We start from the raw sequence: 17,879 nt of genomic DNA, 5'->3' as shown, positions 1-17,879 counted from the left end.
GGGAGCTTTCAAATTTGTTATTATCCAGTTTTCCCCAGGCTCACCTAGGCTGATGTAGTTTTAGCTAATTGATTCCCACCACTTTTCAGTTCAAACTGAATAGCACAGTGGTCTGACCATAAAAGAGGGAGAACTGAAATACAACCAAGATCATAGTTGTTTGAGTATATGTCATCTAGAGTATGTTCTTTTTCGTGCGTAGGGACATTCACCAGCTGTTGAAGGCCTCCAGCCACAATAATTTGATCCAGCTGATGGGTATCAGAGTCCAGGTGGTTTTGTAAATAAAAATTAAAATCCCCCATTACTGTATAGGATTCTAGACATAGCCCTTCTTCAATTAAGGTGCCCACTGTCTCCAGGAATCCTTTTTTAGGGCCCGGTGGGAGATATAACAATATGCCTTTAAAAGTCCTGTAATTCATTGAGTGAAAATTAAAAGCTAAAGCTTCTCATGTTGTATTGGAAATCGGGAGAAAGTTAGGTCCCAGAGAATCATGATTAAGCATGGGCAAATTTTGCGAATCTGGCGTTCGCGAATTTGCGTATTTGCGAATTCGCAATCCGCAAAATCCGCGAATTCTCGCAAATTTGCGGATTTCTTTTTGTGTTCGCAAGGGTTTCTGCCAGCTCGCGAGGGTTTTGTACCAGTTCGCAATTGCGAACTTACTTGTCAGCTCGCAACGGTCGCGACTATGTTGTTTCTACGTCTGGTTCATCATCACAGGTTCACAGCACCCTCTGTTTCACCCATGCCACCCTCTGGTACATCAATGCCACCCTCTGGTTCATCACTGTAGATTATGGGGGGGAAAGCAAGCACACCTGCCCTGCTTCAACTGACATGAATTAATTTGGGGTTGATTTATTAATGTGTCACTGTTTTAAAATTCCAGTCTGGCACCTGCTTCCTTATATGTAATTTGCTTTCTGTTGCAGTGCAATTTTTTTTCCAGGACCTTTGTGGCCTACTTGTAGCTATTCTATGAGCCTGCTGTGAGGGTCAGAGCAGGGTCATAGAATTGTTGCAACTAGCAACAGAACTCTGGAGGGGCCCCAGTCAGGAAGCACTACAGGGAATGGTTACTAATGATGAGTTTGAACTTTTGCACCTGCTGAGTGCTTTCAGTTTTGCAAAACTCATTTTTCTGCAGAACAACAACTGTAATGCCCCAAACAAACATAGGCAACTGAACTCTGGAGGGGCCCCTCAGGAAGTACTACAGGGAATGGTTACTAATGATGAGTGAACTTTTGCACCTGCTGAGTGCTTTCAGTTTTGCAAAACTCGTTTTTCTGCAGAACAGCAACTGTAATGCCCCAAACAAACTTACTTGTGAAAGTTGATTTCTAATCCAAAAGTGATCCAAAGAAAGTCAAAAGGCCTCAAATCCAAAAAGGTGCAGGCAAATGTCAACCTGAGGAGTTATTCTGATAAAAATCATCATTTTCAGAAGGTCTATGCTGCTTGCTAGTGGATTTCTTGTGCAGAATTGCAAATTTTGTAATTTCGCGGGTGTGAGATTGTTGCTGCCCGCCGCACTTACATGTTCGCAATTGCGAACTCTCGCGATGCGTCGCCAAACTCCCGCGGGATCCCACAGCAAGATCCAAAATGGCGCAGCAATCGCAAAATATCGAGAAAAACAACTCGGCAAACGCTGAATGACGGTAAGTGAACGCCGCACGCCGCAATAATGTATCACCAAGAAAAAAAATCCGCTGCGTGCGAATTTGCGGATTTTCGGTAAATTGGCGAGAGTGCGCGGATTGCGAATTTACCGAAAATCCGCAGAATCCGCGAGCGGAATGGATTTTCCGCCCATGCTTAATCAAGACCACTGACTCAATGTCAGTGAAATTGCTCTCCCACCCTCGCAGCTCCACCATTAAGTGAGGTGCCCCTGCCCCTGCACTCTTGAGTGTTGGTGATCGAGGCCCTCCTCCACCCGCAGGTTTCCCTGCGCCTCATCCCTGGTGGTCCAGTGGACCTCTGTCTCCTTTCTTTCTTTCTGCTCCTTCACTCGTTTTTCTCCCCTTTCTATCTTTCACCTTTCTGCACCTCTGCTCTTTTGTGCCTTATTTCTGCCCATTTTCCCTTTCTCTCCCTCTGCTCCTTCACTCGTTTTCACTCGTTTTTCTTCCCTTTCTATCTTTCACCTTTCTGCACCTCTGCTCTTTTGTGCCTTATTTCTGCCCATTTTCTCTTTCTCTCCCTCTGCTCCTTCACTCGTTTTCACTCGTTTTTCTACCCTTTCTATCTTTCACCTTTCTGCTCTTTTCTGCATCTCTGCTCTTTTGTGCCTTATTTCTGCTTATTTTCCCTTTTTCCTTTATCCCTTCTTTCCTCCCTTTACCTTTCCCCGCCGCTGCTGCCCCCGCGGCCCCTCCCCCCCAGCGCGCCCGGCCCAATCCAGCTCCCCTCCCCGCTCCCGCCTCCCAGCTGTCCAGCCCTCCCGACCCGTACTTAATGGCGGCCACTGCGGGGACAGGCGAGCAAGACCACTGACTCATTGTCAGTGAAATTGCTCTCCCACCCTCGCAGCTCCACCATTAAATGAGGTGCCCCTGCCCCTGCACTCTTAAGTGTTGGTGATCGAGGCCCTCCTCCACCCGCAGGTTTCACTGCGCCTCATCCCTGGTGGTCCAGTGGACCTCTGTCTCCTTTCTTTCTTTCTGCTCCTTCACTCGTTTTTCTCCCCTTTCTATCTTTCACCTTTCTGCACCTCTGCTCTTTTGCGCCTTATTTCTGCCCATTTTTCCTTTCGCTCCCTCTGCTCCTTCACTCGTTTTCACTCTTTTTTCTCCCCTTTCTATCTTTCACCTTTCTGCACCTCTGCTCTTTTGTGCCTTATTTCTTCCCATTTTCCCTTTCTCTTCCTCTGCTCCTTCACTCATTTTCACTCGTTTTTCTACCCTTTCTATCTTTCACCTTTCTGCTCTTTTCTGCATCTCTGCTCTTTTGTGCCTTATTTCTGCTTATTTTCCCTTTTTCCTTTATCCCTTCTTTCCTCCCTTTACCTTTCCCCGCCGCTGCTGCCCCCGCAGCACCCCCCCCCCCCAGCACGACCGGCCCAAACCAGCTCCCCTCCCCGCTCCCGCCTCCCAGCTGTCCAGCCCTCCCCGACCCCTACTTGATGGCGGCCACTGCGCAGCCGCGCCGCTGGTGCACCGAAGGCGCGCCAAAGGCAAGCACGTCTGCGCCCGTCTGCGACCTGTCCGCGACCAGCACCAGGAACCCTGGACCTCCGCCCCGCCAACGCTATGACCCAGCAGCACTCCACGCACTCAACCCAGGCTGCAACAACAACTGTAAGCTAGCATCACCAGCCGACACCCATGGACCCTTCAGCTGTCACCACTGCCGGCACACCTGCAGCACCTCCAAGAACACGGATCCAGCACAACCCGTCCACAAGAACACAACCGAACCGAAGACCCTGCAATGCATCCTCCTTAACGTCCGATCCCTCCACAAACACGCCACAGAAATCTGGGACCTCCTCGACAGCACCACCCCAGATGTAGCATTCTTCACTGAAACCTGGACCAACACCACCTCGGGACCGGACATCGCCATCGCCATCCCCATCCCCCAAGGATACAAGATCTCCAGGAAGGACCGCCCCACCCACCCAGGAGGAGGAATCGCCATCGTCCACAAATCCAGCCTCCGCCTGAGCACACTCCCTGACGAGTCCACAAAACTGATGGAACACCATCACTTCAAGATACTGGCCAGCCCCACCGCCGCCCTCCGAGGAACCCTCATCTACCGACCCCCTGCACCCCGCGGACCCTTCGCCAACTCCATCACGGACATTATCTCCCCACAGGCCATCGCATCCACCAACTACACCCTGCTGGGAGACCTCAACTTCCACCTCGACAATCAACTGGACCCCAACACCACATGCCTCCTGGATATCCTCCACAACATTGGACTCCGCCAGATCGCGACCGAGCCCACGCACTCAGCAGGACACACCCTCGACCCCCTCTTCACTACAGGAAACTCCATCACCTTCAGCCACACCACCGAACTCCCATGGACCGACCATCGTTGCGTCCACTTCACCTTCAGAACACCCACCATCCACAGACACCAGCACCTGCTTCCACAAAAAAAACTGGACCAAAATCACCGATGACCAGCTCACCTCCTCACTCAACAACTCCACCCCAACCATCGCAGAAAACGACGACCCCAACACCGCAGCCCGAACCCTGCATAGATGGATCTCGGACAGCACCAACACCATAGCCCCCCTCAAGAAAAACAATACCCTTGCCAAGAAAGCCAGATGGTTTACCACTGAACTTCGAGAGTCCAGGCGCACATGCCGCCACCTCGAAAAGACCTGGAGAAACACCAAATCCACAGAAGCCCACAACAACTTCAGAGCCGCCACCAACGCCCACCATCAACTCATCAGAGAAACGAGGAAAAAAGCGATTGAAGACAGAATCTCCACCCACGCACACAACAGCAAGGAACTCTTCAGCATCATCAAGGAGTTCGCCCAACCCACCAGCGAGTCTACGGACATCCCTCCCTCCCTCACAAGACCTCTGCGACAAACTCAGCACCTTTTTATACCACAAAATCAAGAGCATCTACGACAACTTTGACGAAGACAACCAACACACTGAACCCTCACCAACCACCCCCGACACCCGGAAACCAGCGATTGATGACTGGACAGCCCTCACCACCGAAGACACACTGAAGACAATGAAGTCAATCTACTCACGGGCCCCCACGGACCCCTGCCCCCACCACATCTTCAACAGAGCCGCCAACATCATCGCACCCATGCTCTGCCACACCATCAACCGCTCCCTGGCGACCGCCTCGTTCCCCGACGACTGGAAACACGCTGAGGTCAACCCCCTCCTGAAGAAACCCTCAGCGGACCCCACCGACCTCAAAAACTACAGACCCATCTCCCTGCTCCCGTTCCCAGCGAAAGTCATCGAGAAAGCCATCAACAGCCAACTCGCCACATTCATTGAAGAACACAACATCCTCGACTCCTCCCAATCCGGCTTCAGAAAAAACCACAGTACGGAAACCGCCCTCCTCGCCGCAACAGACGACATCCGCACCTTACTGGACAAAGGAGAAACAGTAGCCCTCATCCTCCTCGACCTATCAGCGGCGTTCGACACAGTCTCCCACCGCACCCTAATACGCAGACTCTACGATGCAGGAATCCAGGACAAGGCCCTCGACTGGATCTGCTCCTTCCTCTCCGGCAGGACGCAGCGGGTCAGACTCCCCCCTTTCCTCTCGGACCCCACACCTACCACCTGCGGAGTCCCCCAGGGCTCCTCCCTCAGACCGATGCTCTTCAACGTCTACATGGCTCCACTTGCCCCCATCGTCAGAACCTATGGACTCAACATCGTGTCATACGCAGACGACACCCAGCTCATCCTCTCCCTATCCAACGAGCCCAACACCGCCAGACGCAACTTTCGAGAAGGCATGGAAGCCGTCGCCAAATGGATGAAAAACAGCTGCCTACAACTAAACACCAACAAAACAGAAGTACTCATCATGGGCCCAAACCCCGACGCCTGGAGCGACACCTGGTGACCCACCGCCCTCGGAAACCCGCCAACCCCCACAGACCACGCACGCAACCTGGGAATCATACTGGACTCCAAGCTCAAAATGGACCGCCAGATCAACTCTGTCTCATCTTCCTGCTTCCACACCCTCCGCCTCCTTCGTAAGACCTTCAAATGGATCCCCCTCGAACACCGAAAGACAGTCACTCACGCCCTGGTCACCAGCAGACTCGACTACGGCAACGCACTCTATGCCGGAATAAACAAAAACCTCATCCGCAAGCTACAGAACATCCAGAACGCCACCGCAAGACTGGTCCTCAACCTGCCAAAACACTGCCACATCTCCCAGCACCTGCGCACACTCCACTGGCTCCCCGTCGAGGCGAGAATCACCTTTAAGATACTCACCCACGCACACAAGGCCCTCCACAGCACCGGACCAGCATACCTGAACAGCCATCTCAAATTCCACGCACCCCAAAGAACCCTACGATCAGCCCAGCTTTCCTACGCCGTGGTCCCTCGCACCAGAAAGACCAGATCAGGAGGCCGTTCCTTCTCCTTCCTCGCGGCCAAAGCATGGAATGCCCTTCCGCCCCACCTAAGACAGACAACATCGCTCCCCATCTTCGCAAGAAACCTCAAAACCTGGCTCTTCGACAGACCCCCTCCTTGATGGAATGGAACCTGCACCCCCCTCCCCCCCACCCCTAGCGCCTTGAGACCCTCACGGGTGAGTAGTCGCGCTTTAACAAACTCCTGATTGATTGATTGATTGATTGATACTAATGTTTCTATGGTGATTGTTTTTTTAATGTCCGTAATGCTTTTATGATTCATGCGTGAAATCGAATAAAGCTTGTTTGACTTGACAGGAGGTCAGCAAGAATTGGCGGAGTAGGTCCGCCAATTCTTGCTGACCTCCTGTCGTGGTATGTTCCTTCCCGCGCTTTGAGATCGGGAAGCCAAGCGCTCGCGGTGGTCCCCCGATACAGGTTGTGTCGGGCTGGTGGTCGCTCTTTTCGGGTGAGGGCGGCTGAACTCTGGAATTCCCTCCCAGTGGACTTGCGGCTACTGACTGACCTCTTGGCCTTTCGCAAAGCTCTGAAAACGTTTCTTTTTAAATAGATCTTTTATCTGTGTTGTGTTTCTGCTATCTGTTGCACATTGCCTGCCATGCGCCAGGACGCCCCTTAGCTGGGGCAGCTGTGCGCAATACAAGAGTGCATAACATAACATAACATAACATAACTTGCAGAAAGAACAACAAAAGCAAACCAGGGACAGGTGAATTTGAAACATGACTGCTCACACTATGCCAGCAACAGCCAGAGCGGGCAGGGTGAGGTGGTAGCCCTAGTCACTTGCTTGTGTCAGGTGCACAAGTGCATCACTAGAGGTTCTCACCTGAAGAGACTTTAAAGAAGACAGGGCATAACCAACAGTTTAATAAAATGTAAATTGATAATTGTATAGCGCACTACTCACCCGCAAGGATCTCAAGGCGCTTGTACGAATACCGCTGTGAAACCCATCCTGGCTTTCCCCTGGGCACCCCCAAAGTGGAGGCCAGACATCCTTAGCGTTGTGGGAGCCATTGTGGAGATTAAGCAAGCTATTGCCCAGAGTTGCAGAGTGGGACTCCATGATTGGAATAGGCACCAAGGCAAGAATTATCAGGTCAGTGGAATTTTTGAGCCCAAGACCCGCCGAGGAGGGGAATTGAACCCTGGTCCGGGCTAGACCTCTGCATCAGATTCTGCTGCTCTAACCATTGAGCCACACTTCTCCACAGCAGGCATGCACTGATACATCACTTGTCCATTTTTGGATTTGTTCTATATCTATTATTACTTATGGTAAATCCACAGACTATACTGTAGATGTTTTAGATTTTTGTATTTGTACTTGACGTGTTATATATTTATCAATATTTGAACATACCATTAACTGCTATACCCTTGTAGATTAGTAGGTTTTAAGGCGGACACTTTTCGATTTGGTAAAGAGGGAGGGTTTCCCTGCGAACGTTTGCATGGATGTTTTACCTCATAAGAATAGTCGTAGCATCAGCAGACATATGGGGTGAAAAGACACAATGAAAACATTTTGATGTGAATTATTCATCTACCATTAACTATAATTACATAACATTGTGATATGGGCTACCTACCTCAATGGGTAATTTATTCCATTGATATTGGAGATTGTGCATCATAAATGAATCCATTATATTCTGCTCGGTAGTAATAACAATATTTGTATGCTTTGTGTTTTCTTTTACTGTCTGTTTTAAACATCTGCAAAGTATGATTGATGATGTTGATGATGGGCAATGAATCACTTCTGAAATATTGTTGGTGTGTTTGATATTCATCTACAGTTCTTATGAATGTTATTACCTGCATTGCTCTTCCATAAAGCAAGGTGCGCACTCATTTAGTCCACACTGTTTCCTGAGAGCATTTTGCTTGTTATGTTAGTGTACCCCAGCTTGGGTTACTGGGGAAGTCCCCTTTGCTCAGGTGTCCGGTTTTTCCAGAAGCGCATCATTTGACACGCAGGGCCAACGTGCCACCAACGTGCCATGATGGGTGATATAATTTGGTACTTGTCTGAGCACACATTTTCCTCCTGCAGCCCCATTCTGGTCAGAAGTGCTGGTTCTTGGTCTGTCCCAATTTTGTATAAAGACACCCCTGCAGATCGCACCTGCACCCCAAAATGTCTCCTGGTACCAATCTTTCCACAAGTTATACCACCCAGCACATGTTCATGTGCATGCATTACCCTGGAGTCTTCTGTACACTGGGGGCCTTATTTATGAGGCCGGGCGTCACTTTTACACCACCGGTGCGTCACTTTTTGTGACGCACCGGCAGCATACAAAATGTGCCTTGTTGCACCATATTTACAAAGTGACGCATCTAGGTAGATGTGTCACTTTGTAAACCCCTGCGCCACATTATGCCTGCGCCAGGTATAATGTATGCAGGGGGGGCATTCTGACGCAAGAAAGGGTCATAGAAGTGACGCATTGAAATCTATAAGATTTTGCTGCGCCACTTCTAGGACGCAAATGCGTCAACATCTTATGCCTGCCTCACAGCAGGTGTAAGCCTGACGCAGGCCCTTTCTTATGGGGCTTGCCCCATGTGAAAGGACACATTGCAGGAGTTGCGTCACTTTTGTGACACACTTCAGCAATGGGTCACTTTTGCGCCATACAAATACGTCAGAAATACTGACGTAGCAGTAACTCCTTGCGACATGATGCATCATACTGTAAATATGACGCATCAATCATGGCGCAAGGAGGGTGGACTGAGAAGTGACGCATTGCGGCTTTCACTCAGCGATGCTTCTCTTCTCATAAATGAGGTCCTGGAAGTCTACATAATATGTTTGTCACCGTAGCATTGTCCATGCAGATTGTCTTGCCCTTGTACCCTCAATGTGGTCATGTACACAGGTTCTCCCATCCTACGTAGAGGATTCTGAACGGGCCTGTATCCTTCCTTCCTGAAGCTGTGCAGTAAATGTTTGTAATGAAATACATTTCTAGAGGACTTGGACTGCTCCATACTGCTCCTGGCCCTGCATGGCATTGCTGCTGTAAACGCCACTGTGTGGCTTGTGCTAGAGTCAATGTGGATGAGAACCCCAACCATTTCTTGTGTCCGCCCCTCATGGTGCGTTCATCAACACACATTTTGTCCCATGTGTCTGTGCTTGCCTTGTTCCACTGTGCTTGCCTGTGTGCATTAGCAAGGATGAGCATTTCTGATGTGCCTCAGATGTCATTATTTTTAACACCCTTCTTGCAAACAGCTGGTCTTTGGTCGGAGGTACTTGTGCTTATATTATTGTGTCGTGCATGTGTGTGTGTGTTTAAAACAGAGATGCAGTTATTTGTGGATTGTTTATTTGCAGTGCTGAGGATGCAGACAAAAAATATATTGAGTGTTGATCATGGTTTTTCTTTTCTTATCCAGTCTACTGTGATAGGAGCATGTCTTGTAGTGGTTGGGTCTTACTCTTGTCAGGTCTGTCTTTAGTGCTTCAGTGCTTCTTGACATGCGTGATCTTCACGTCTGGGTGGTGCTCATTCGAGAGTGGGACATTCAGAAGGGCAGATGATGGAAGGAGACATATAGGGGGAAGGAGGCATTTGGGAGAAGGCATCAGGTGTCCTGCATGAGTGTGTTGTTCATTGTTGCTGGTGATTAGCCTGAGTCTGGCGCACACATGCAGAAGTAGATTCGTTTCTAGTTTACAGTGAGGTGTTCAGTACGGCAGGTGTCATACTTCGATATTGAGCACGTAGATGTAATTTAGGGGTCGTCGGGCACCACAGCTGCAACCCTTAGCTTGCACCTTGCAACTCCTGGCAGTGTTTTGCGACCCCTGGCCGCAGTGGTGGCAAAGGCAGTGCCTGGAACAGAAGGTAAACAGTGCTATGATGGGCACTGTTTACTTTCTGCAGCTTTGAGTGCGACCTGAGGGAGTACACTCTGCAGTCTGTAAAACAAATATCTGTGGCAGTGCAATGTATCCTCTCCTAAATTGAATAAAACATTAAATACACTTTCTAAACAAGATGGTGCCCTATTACTTACAAACATAGGACCTTATTTACAAGACGCCTGTGTCTCCGGAGCTCTCCTTTTTTTTGTCGCTCCAGTGGCCTCATAGATATGGAGTAAGACAAAGCAGCGCAAGTCGCTGCCTTGCCTTATTCTGCGTCAAGGAAGCATTCATGGGTGTCCCCACACTACACTCATGGATTTTGATGCTGCCCCAGATTTACAAAATCATGTAAACCTGAGGCAGTGTCAAAACCTATGCCTCCCCAGGGGAGTGTAACAAGGAGAAATAACTTTATTTCTGCACTTTTTTTTTCTCTTTTTATGTGTGGTGCATTCTGCAGCGCACATAGAAGGGGGGAAACGCCCCCATTGATTGTTTTTGTGCAGGATGGTGTCCATCCCTGCACAAAAACCATCATTAGTACAACGCCTCCTCTCTTGCACCATGGTACAAGGGGTGCCTGCGTTAGCACAAGGCAGCCATAAGGGCACACGCGCAGAGGAAGAGGACAGGAATGCACCTGCCCTTTTCTTTTGAAATAGGGCCGTGCAGCAAAGTGACTAGCTGTGCTGCTCTGCGTCAAAAACTCATAAATAAGGCCAATATTGTGCTGTGATGTGTTTGAATGCAAACATCACAGCTGTGCTTTGAATGAGTAATTAAAGATGCTACAGAATAATGTCACATTCAGTACATTGTCTACATCAAGTAATACAGAAGAACTAAACCACTATTGTTTCTTTAAATATTTCTATTGGTCTCTGTAATTTACCAGTCCATTTTATGCTTTGAGCATACACTAGGGAAACCATTAAATAATAATAGGTTGATAAATAATCTATGTTGTTTTGTGTTTTTTGTGGTACTGTATTCTTCTCTTTCTACAAACATATAATTGTGTACGCAATAAAAAGGAGAAATGTGTAATGGTCTTATATCGGCACCCTATTTGAAGGTGGCATGTAAACTGAGCACTTATCTGGGTTATTATCTGTTGTGTTATTATATTGCACACTCGAGAGTCTCTTAACTTAAGGAATGTTAGTTATTATGGAGCCATGAGTATTAAGATCATGTGACATCACTTCCTGTGAGGATTCGTGAGATAATTATCATATGATGGAACTCCCTATGATGTAATTGGGTCAAAGGCGGGTTATGTGATGTCACTTCCACTACCCCTGGCATTTTGGTGACTCAACACCCATATTGTGCACTTCATTATAATCCAGCTTGCGTAGAGGCGGTGTTTAAAGACCTAGCATTGCATTAATGTGAGTTCCATGTAATCTGTGTGTGTTATGACACAAGGCCTCATTGTTGCATGCATCCTCGCCCAGTCTCAACCTACAGGGTGGTGGTCTCCTCTTTGATAGTGCACGTGACATACGTCAGGATTGTATTCGCTTTGCTGGTTCTTGAGATGTGTGTGTCTCATTGTCTCGGCATTCCCTCCTGCCTGTGTCACCGCTCCTGCATGCAATGGTGGAACCTTGTTGCTTGGGTGGTAGGCACAGCTTGCTGGTCCAATGAGGTGCACGACAATCATAAGTTGTATGAGAAACAACATACAGGCCCAGGCAGACATCAGGCGTGTTTCTTTGCCTATATTTGTAAAGTGACAGCTATTTCTATGGATTTTGAGATCTGTGAAGAATAAATGATGGTTTAACTTTATCCATCTCTTACATACATCCGCCTAGAAGAGGATGGAACACATCTGAGAAGTGTTGATGAGCACAAGACCCTTCAAGTCCGAGACACGTCACGTGAAGTTTTTTGTGGGAGTCCAGGGGTTGAGTCTCGCTTCAGTATATCACGGCCCTTGCCATGTTCTTTCTGGAGTTACCTGTTAGGCAATGTTTCATCCTCCCTGATGCTGGGTGTCCACGACTCTGCACGGTTCTCATCTTCCATCTTGCTTCATATGTGCTTTGTTCTCCTATGTTCAATCTCCCCCATGGCACGCATGCCTTGGTGTGGTCATCAGCTGTGTTTTTTTATTTGGTTTGCTTGGCTGGGACGACGCGTGTCTTGTTCAGAAACACGTGTACACATGCCCTTCCCATGTCGTGAGCTTTCACTCCAGCCTCGTGTACTCTCCCTCTTCTCCATTGGCCGCCATTCACTCTTCTGTCCTTCACACCACACAGAACTGGGCAAGGGTCAGCCACCTCGGCCACTCTTTATCATGCACTGGCAGTGATGTCATTCTGCCTGATCACATGTACACACTCAGGGGTGGACTCCTGGGATCCAGCCTTTTTCTTTCCATCTTTACCCTTATACTACTTTTATTTAGACTTCCTCATGTCTTTACACAATGTTCCCGGGTCACAGGAATTCATATACAAGTGCACCTTTTCTGTGTGACAACGAGAATATTTTCCTGTGATGGGCACTAAAACTAAACGTGCTGCTATCGCTGCTCTAAGTACACCTGCTCGTTGGGACGCATCGTACTGTTGCAACCATTTTTTTTTGTGTAGAACTTTTTTATTGGTGAAGTAGTAAACTTTAAAATAGGTGCCTATGCGGTTAAACTGCAGTATGGGTATTATATACATATATATATGTATATATATATATATATATATATATATATATATATATATCTATATATTACCTACTGGCGGTCGCCAGTAGGTATATATAGTTAGGATTTTTTCTCTATGGGATTTTTGAAAATTCAATGTCTAATAACTTTGGCGTTTGTGGACGGAATTGGCTGAAATTTTCAGGAAAATGGAACATTTTGTTTCTGAGCAGCCCCTGACAATTTGGGGGGGTTTCATCAAGGGGGGGGCCGAGAAAAAAGGGGGGTCCCAAAACGCGTTTTTCCCATGTTAATTTCCATAGGGCGGTTGGCCTCACTTTTAGCTCGAACGGCTGAATGGATTTGCACGAAACTTGGCAAAATTGTAGGGACTGTTAGCCCGATGTGCCTTTGCTAGGTCTCAATATATGTGCTCCAGTGGATTTTGAGTAATTTAGGTTCAAAAAAAGATATATATCTGGGCGGAGCCTAACCACACATCTGATCTGATTGGCTGTCAGCACTTCCTCCAAGAAGTGTTGGGAGCCATCTTGGGACCAATATACATGATAGCACCTCATTAAAAAGCATTGTAGTTAATAGAGGGTTTTAGGACTTTAGTTACATTATAAATCATTTGTTGATGGTACCATACTCGTTTTAGGAATTGTGGTGGGTTCTAAGGTGATTTTACCATATGAAAAAACCTTCTGCTGTGATATCATGAATATTGTTTGAAAGAAAACTAATATCTCATGATTTTCCCACAGTGGTTTGGAAGGGGATCTATAAGCTAAACTGAAAGCATATTTTCTGTAAATTCACATTATCTTTCTCAGTCATGTGAAAATGAAGTCTGACATTCTCAGTAAAACATGTACATCCAACAAGGACAGAGACTGTCAGTTGATTCCTTTGTGTTCTACTGCAGCTTCCTAGAGTGTTCTAAAGAACAACTAGAGCGCTAACAGTCCTACTTATTACAAAGGTATGGCACACCTGAAGCCATCTTGATTGGAATAAAGTGGTAACTCTTAAAACATTTAATTTAAAAAGAAACAACATGAGGGGGTATATTTTGCCATAGAAAGTATGATTAGTGCTGCAGAATGAAAAATTAGGGCACATTTTGAGTGACTTCTCAAATCCTTTTCTATTTCATTAAAACATTCTGACATGCAGTCTCCCAAAATGGCCACCAGAGACAAAAGAGCCCAAATGTAGCCCAAATATCACCCAGATGTACCCCAAGTATAGCCCAATGACAGAATGTCCCAGAGTGTTCTAAAGAACAACTAGAGCGCTAACAGTCCTACTTATTACAAAGGTATGGCACACCTGAAGCCATCTTGATTGGAATAAAGTGGTAACTCTTAAAACATTTAATTTAAAAAGAAACAACATGAGGGGGTATATTTTGCCATAGAAAGTATGATTAGTGCTGCAGAATGAAAAATTAGGGCACATTTTGAGTGACTTCTCAAATCCTTTTCTATTTCATTAAAACATTCTGACATGCAGTCTCCCAAAATGGCCACCAGAGACAAAAGAGCCCAAATGTAGCCCAAATATCACCCAGATGTAGCCCAAGTATAGCCCAATGACAGAATGTCCCAGAGTGTTCTAAAGAACAACTAGAGCGCTAACAGTCCTACTTATTACAAAGGTATAGCACACCTGGAGCCATCGTGATGGGAATAAAGTGGTAACTCTTAAGACATTTAATTTAAAAAGGAACAAAATGAGGGGGTATATTATGCAATAGAAGGTATTATTAGTGCTGCAGAAAGAAAAATTAGGGCACATTTTGAGTGACTTTTCAAATCCTCTTCTATTTCATTAAAAAATTCTGACATGCAGTCTCCCAAAATGGCCACCAGAGACAAAAGAGCGCAAATGTAGCCCAAATATCACCCAGATGTAGCCCAAGTATAGCCCAATGACAGAATGTCCCAGAGTGTTCTAAAGAACAACTAGAGCGCTAACAGTCCTACTTATTACAAAGGTATGGCACACCTGAAGCCATCTTGATTGGAATAAAGTGGTAACTCTTAAAATATTTAATTTAAAAAGGAACAAAATGAGGGGGTATATTTTGCCATATGAATTATGATTAGTGCTGCAGAAAGAAAAATTAGGGCACATTTTGAGTGACTTCTCAAACCCTCTTCAATTTCATTAAAAAATTCTGACATACAGTCTCCCAAGATGGCCACCAGAGACAAAAGAGCCTAAATGTAGCCCAAATATCACCCAGATGTACCCCAAGTATAGCCCAATGACAGAATGTCCCAGAGTGTTCTAAAGAACAACTAGAGCGCTAACAGTCTTAATTATGACAAAAGTATGGCACACCTGAAGCCATCTTGATTGGAATAAAGTGGTAACTCTTAAAACATTTAATTTAAAAAGGAACAAAATGAGGGGGTATATTTTGCCATATGAATTATGATTAGTGCTGCAGAAAGAAAAATTAGGGCACATTTTGAGTGACTTCTCAAACCCTCTTCAATTTCATTAAAAAATTCTGACATACAGTCTCCCAAGATGGCCACCAGAGACAAAAGAGCCCAAATGTAGCCCAAATATCACCCAGATGTAGCCCAAGTATAGCCCAATGACAGAATGTCCCAGAGTGTTCTAAAGAACAACTAGAGCGCTAACAGTCCTACTTATTAAAAAGGTATGGCACACCTGAAGCCATCTTGATTGGAATAAAGTGGTAACTCTTAAAACATTTAATTTAAAAAGGAACAAAATGAGGGGGTTAATTTTGCCATAGAAAGTATGATTAGTGCTTCAGAAAGAAAAATTAGGGATCATTTTGAGTGACTTCTCAAATCCTCTTCTATTTCATTAAAAAAATTCTGACATGCAGACTGAAACATGCACTTTGAATACCAGCAGCAGACGTCCCTGGTGAGCAGTAGCTTTACTACAGTGATCTAATGTGCAACTAGAGTGCTAACATTCAGAATTTATGTCAAATGTGTGACACATCTGAATGCCTTCTTGATGGAACCAAAGTAAATAAGCATTGAAAATGCAATAGATATCGCCCTCGTTTAAGTTAAAGCCATTCTGTTTGTAATGAGGTGGCTTTTTAGCTTTGCTTTTATTAGTGTTTTTTCAACTTTCATGTAAATAACATGCATCTGTATGCATATAAGTATATGTATGCATGCATTTATGTTTGTATTTATATAGATATACAGATGATATATGTTTATATATGTATGTATATATATATATATTCACTGAAAAAACCATAGGCTATAGACCATATATAGTTAGGAATTAGCATTTACAAAACCTTGAAAATTCACTGAAAAAACCATAGGTTATAGACCATATATAGTTAGGAATTAGCATTTACAAAACCTTGAAAATTCACTGAAAAAACCATAGGTTATAGACCATATATAGTTAGGAATTTGCATTTACAAAACCTTATTTTACTCACACAAAACCATTGAAATTCCATATATAGTTAGTTGCACTAACTATATATCGCGCACCCGCAATCCACTGCTGATGATGTCACATATTACATCATTCATGACATGGTCAGTGACATCACTGATGACATCACTGATGACATCTCAAATGACATCACTGATGACATCACTGATGACAACATCCAGTGACTGTATGTTTCTGTAAAGTTAAAATATGTCTTACATATTGAAGAATGAGTGGATGTATAAGTGTCTGGATGAAGGATTTAGTAGGTGCATGACTGACTGTATGAGTGAGTGATTAAATGTGTCTCACTGAGTGCATGGGTTAGTGACTAAACGGTCTTAATTTGTGCATCATTATGTCTGTTGTTCTGTAAACTGTTGCATGTGTTGATAAGTAGCTATATGAGTAACTATATGGGTTATTGATTGGTTGCCCAAGTATTTGTATGGGAGACTGAGTGTGTGTGTGGGTGGCTGGGAGGTGTATGACTCTGTGCATAGATGTGTGAGCAGTTGATTCACTAGATGTATGGTTTCAAAAGTGCATGTGGAAACAGCTGTATGGGCGGTTGACTGTGTGCATGAGTGTATTGGTGAGTGAATGGATATCTCAGTGCTACATGTCAAAGTAAGTACATATGTAAAACACAGTACATGTGAGAGTTGACATATATAAATAACTGTGCATAAGAGCCAGTGAATGTGTGAGTGGCTGTATGGATCATTGTGAACTTGTATCAGGGATTGTATAAGAGAGTAAATATGTGTTAGTATATGTTTGAATAAGTAAAGTTTGTATAACTGTATAGTTGAGGAAATGGAGGTGTGATTGATTCTTTGCATGACTGACTAGGTGTGTGAGTAACTCCATGGATGAGTGACAGTCTGTGAGTGTCTGTTTACACTGATTGTATCTAAGGTTATATTAGAGTCTGAAGAGGTTCATCGTATTATCACATGAATGATATCATCAGTGATGTGATCAGTAATGTCAAATGAGATGTCATCAGTGATGTCATCAGTGATGTCATTTGAGATGTCATCAGTGATGTCATTTGAGATGTCATCAGTGATGTCACTGACCATGTCATGAATGATGTAATATGTGACATCATCAGCAGTGGATTGCGGGTGCGCGATATATAGTTAGTGCAACTAACTATATATGGAATTTCAATGGTTTTGTGTGAGTAAAATAAGGTTTTGTAAATGCGAATTCCTAACTATATATGGTCTATAACCTATGGTTTTTTCAGTGAATATATATATATATATATATATATATATATATATATATATATATATATATATATATATATATATATATATATATAGATATAGATATAGATATATATATATCTTATTTTTTTATTTTTTTTTGCAAGCATTATTTTTCTTCACTTTTTTTTATGACGTGTACTTGAAATAAGGATAAATAAACATAAAGATATCAAGAGCGCGGCATCCACAGACCTCCTGGCTGGCTTTGCATTGGCAGTCAACGAATAGTTCTTAAGTGGATCGGTGGCTGGAAAAGCTGTAGCGGGAGAGCACCGAATATAACTCGATTTTGAAAAGCGCGCTGTTGATAATGGTCGCCCGTGCTATTATATATATAACAAATGATTCATTAGGGGGCGGCCATCCTCAGACAGTACCTGCAGCCGCAGCTCTCCGGAATCCCCGCCGAACAAGCGCATCACTTAATA

Source organism: Lissotriton vulgaris, chromosome 6 (genome assembly GCF_964263255.1).
Source record: "Lissotriton vulgaris chromosome 6, aLisVul1.2, whole genome shotgun sequence".
NCBI lineage: Eukaryota > Metazoa > Chordata > Amphibia > Caudata > Salamandridae > Lissotriton > Lissotriton vulgaris.
This window is presented reverse-complemented; position numbering follows the sequence as displayed.